The following is a 4,546-nucleotide window of genomic DNA, read 5'->3' as shown; positions in this document are numbered from 1 at the left end:
TGGTCCCATATTCTTTTGTTTTGTTTTTTGAGACAGGGTCTGTCTATGTACCCTGGAACTGGCTGCATGAACTCGTCTGGCCTCTAACTCAAAGATTCCTCTGCTTCTGTCTCTCAAGTGCTGGGATTAAAGGCATTTGCCACCACACTCAGCACCTAGTTTTTGCATGGAACAACATTACCTCCCAAAAATCTACTCTTTAATGCCCTTAACAATTGAAAAAATGGAGTTGTTAGTTGAAATAGGATCTTACTAATTATCCTAAGCTGATCTGAACCTTATAATCCTCTTGCTTCAGCATCCTGAAATCTGAGATCACAGGCATGTGATACCATACATAGATTTTTAAAGAGTTTGTTTTGATGCACAATAGTAGTTCAAGGTAAGGGAAACACGCCTGATCAGGACCTTCTTCCAAGACTGTAAGAGTCATAAATGTAGGAGAAGTTAAGCCACATAGGCTTTTGAAACAGACCCAATCTTGAAATAATTCATTACAGCCCTATTGTGACAGCTCTTAAATGCCCCACTTGACGACTATTAGTATCCCATAATGGGGATTACATTTATTTTTTCTTATAGTGTGATGGCTACAACTCAGGACTTTAAGCAAGCTAGGCAAACGCTTTACCACCAAGCCAACACTCTTTAGTCGGGAGTACTTTCAATATAAATTTCAAAATAGATAAACCATATATAAATCATAGCTAAGTCTTGTTGAAGGAACAGCTAGGCTCCCAGACTCCCTCCTAATCTGGACAGTCAGGTGGTTGCACCCTCCTACCCTGAGGAAAGGCAGGAGGACTATTCTCCGGTAGAATAAATTAGAGAGACCTTGAGTAAATTAGAGAGGCCTTCAGCGGAGTGAGTGTAGGCAGGAGGCACAACAGCCCCTTTGCTCCTGGACCCAGGCCAATGAGCCAGCCTGGATACTACAAGTTTTTCTCCGGGGAGCTAAACAGACTTAAAGTTTCATGGATATTGCCACTGAAGGTTTCTAACAAAATGTTGACCCTGAGGCCTAAAGAGATAACTGAACAGTTAAAAGCACTTAGTGCTCTTCCAGAGGACCCAAGTTTGGTTCCCAGAACCCATATTGGTCAGTTCACAGATGCCTGCAACTCAAGTTCCAGAGGATCTGATGCCCTCAACATCCACAGGCTCTTGCAAGAATATGCACTTATGTACACCCAAGTACATGCCCACATATACTCATAAAAAATAAATTAATTAAAAATAAATAATTAACAGATTCAGACAGAAGGCTAAGGAAATTTTGAGTTTGGGAGAAAAACAACAGGCAGGCAAACTCTAAATCTTAGACATCTGCCCATGTCTAAGATGCAGATAGAAAAGAGATAGCCATACCTTCTATAATGGAGGCTGGCAGATAGACCCATGGCAGAAGGAATGGGTAGTGTCAAAAAAAAAGCCAACAGCCTTTGGAAAATATGCCTAGGCTTTGGTCAGCAACCAAAAGAAAAAAAAATTATTGTCATATCCTTCACATGTGTTCAGGTGAATTAGATTTTCGGTAGGGTGGACTCCTGGCCAGATGATTGACAGACCCAGTGGGAATCAATAGTATGTAATGTTCTAATCTTGGGAGCAGATCAGAATGTCATGTCTCCACCCATGGCCAGAGATATTCCATTCTTTTGACTAGGAGTGGTGAAGCTGACATTTACCTTTCTAGTGGTTACAGTGAAATGGGAAGTGGGGCCCAAAATTCATGAGGAAAGGGTTTATCCTCAGCGACCTCTAAGAGTACTGTAACTCACTCTCCCTCCCTACTTCCTGCCTCTATTGCTGCTTTCTCCCCCAATTTCATGTTGCCCAACCCTCAAACTTTTTATGTTGCTGAGGAGAACTTTAAACTTCTAATCCTCTTGCCTCTACTTCCCAAATGCTAAGATTATGGGTGGGTAAGAGTACACCCAGTTTATAAACACCACGTTCTTTTCAAAATTATTTTCTCAAGTTTATGCCGTACCCATTCATCTGAATTTCTCATTTCTGTGATTATATTTTTATATAACTTTCTTTTCTGTTTATCTTTATTTTTAGTTCCTTGCTACTGTTAGATATTTAAAAATCTGCTGTCTGAGAATATTTATTAATCAGAAATATATAATTATCGGTATAGTTATGTGCTAGTGAATCTCTTGTCATAAATACTTGAGGAAAAACAGCTTCAAAGAGGAAAGGCTTCTGTTGGCTTATGGTTGTATAGGTTTGAGTCCATGGTCCTTTCTTCCCATTACTGTGAGGTTTTTTTTTTAAGGCAGAGCATCATGGTGAAGAAGACATGATCAAGCAAAGCTGCTTACCTCTTGCTGAGTTGAAACAGAGAGGAGTGAGGAAGGCTCTGAGGTGAGCAAGCGCATGCCCTCCAAAGGTACTTCCTTCAGTGACATGATCCTCCAATTCAGCTCCACCCCAATAACCCATTCAGCTATGATGTTATCAATGCATGAACCTATTCATGAAGCAAACACCCTTATGAGGTAACCACTCTTCAATCTTCTGCCAACTAGAAGCTGAACACTCAGCACACAATCCTCGGTATGTGTATGTGTACTGGAGAGGATAATGGAGAAGTGAACATGAGCCAAGCCAAGGTATATCGTATAACTGTATTAAAATGTTATAATTTGGTGTACACCTTTAATCTCAGCAATCAGGAGGCAGAGGCAGGCATATCTCTGTGCGTTCTGATTCAGACTGGTCTACAGAGTTCCAGGACAGCCAGTGTTCCTTTGTCCCTGCAGCAGCCATCAAAGCAGCCATAGTGGTGGAGATAGCAGCCAGCTGAGGTGGCTTGATGCCGCTGCCCCCACTGCAGGATCAGAGCAGGCCGTGTACACCCCGACCTCCAAGGGCTGTGTCTATCCTTGAGCATTGGACCACTCAAGCTTAGAGTAGCACGCTGCCAGCCCCTACTTCCTGTCCTGGGGCTGTGGAGACAGGAGGAGACAAAATGGCGGCTCTTGTCAGAACATCAGCAGGAGCTGTCCATGGTGACTATTCCTGCCTCAGCCTACTGCTATGGGAATGAATACCTTTCCTGCCTCTGAATGCCTAGTGCCGCCTTGGGAGCTGTCCATAAGGATGACAACCTTTCCTGCTCCAGCCTACTACCTCACAGTAGCTGCCCACAATGGAAGCACCTCCTCTTTGTGAGCAATTCATGCTGCAGGGAAAGGCTTCCATGCTGTGGACTGCAGATTAGTAAACTTTGTATACTTTATAACCCCTCAAGGCAGAAAAGTGATCAGACCCCTGCCTGAGAAAGCTCCAGTAGCCCAGCACCAACCCCAAAGACCTCTGTAACTGTCATTTCCAGCCCCTCAGTAGGACTCATTCCAGATTATGGTAATTTGAGGTGAAAAGTCTGGACAAAAACCCTCCAATTCCTAGCAGGAGAACTGACCAATCCCTGTGCTTCCTGCTAAAACCCACCAATTTCTGAGCAGGAGAACCAACCAATTCCCAAACAAAAAGCCCACTAATCCCTGAGCTCCCCAAGATCAGGACTTGAAGTTCCACCAATCCTCACTCTGGAAATCCTTGCCCTAGAAATCTCTGCCCCACCCCTAGGAAATGCCCAGTTCCCTGCTGTCTTCTGGGAGCATAGAAGACACTCCTGGATTCGCGCCTCCTCTCCTGGATTTGTCCCTCCAATAAATCTCCTTTAAAAGATTTACTGCCTGGTATGACTCCCTCACCAGAAGAAGCAATGAAGGAGAGAAGCAGTGAAGGAGTGGATCTTAGGCTCCTAAGCTTCAGGGCCTGGGGTAACCCTCCCCTAGGAGTTGCAACAGCTGTAGAAGGAGCAGGGCTCAAACCAGCAGTTGGGGTAACCCTATCCTGGGAGCTGCACTGGCTGGAGAAAAAGCAGGGCTCAGGCTCCTAAGCATCTCTGCTCATCAGGAGTTGGGGGAACCCTTCTCTGGGAGCTACAATGTCTCTTCTGAGGAGGCTGCCTCTCAGAGCTGTGTGGTTCCTGGGCTCCCATGTCTCATGATACCCTTGGGACACTGTCCCACTTCAGAGATGGGATATATTCCCAAGCCTCGAAGCTGTGAGTTTCCTTTTATTTGAGTACCAGGAAGGCAGGCCAACAACAACAGAAGCCAGGGATACACAGTGAAACCCTATCCAAAACAAACAAACAAAATAGAAAAAAAGTAAAAGAAAACAAGTTATTCTACCAGGCTCACATCCCAGTGCCAGTGAATCTCAGGTATTGCTGATGGACAAATAAGAAAGAGCACAGTGACCTTTACTTCCATCTCCATGCTTATTTTCTTATTTTACAGTGAGAAACTTATTTACCTGGTGTGGTGCTGGCAATTAAGTCTTCAATGTGATCCTTACTCCAGGCTGGCTGGGCTGCAAGCTTCTGTATGATTCTATCCTTGTCCCCCGTCTCATTGTAGGGGTTCTGGGAGGATAGATGCACTCCACCAAGTCCAACTTTTTTTGCATGGGCTAGGCAAGGATTAAACTCTGCTTTGTCAGGCTTGGGCAGAAAACATGTTAA

The sequence above is a fragment of the Meriones unguiculatus genome, chromosome 15 (genome assembly GCF_030254825.1).
Source record: "Meriones unguiculatus strain TT.TT164.6M chromosome 15, Bangor_MerUng_6.1, whole genome shotgun sequence".
Taxonomy (NCBI): Eukaryota; Metazoa; Chordata; class Mammalia; order Rodentia; family Muridae; genus Meriones; species Meriones unguiculatus.
Note: the sequence above shows the minus strand (reverse complement) of the source record.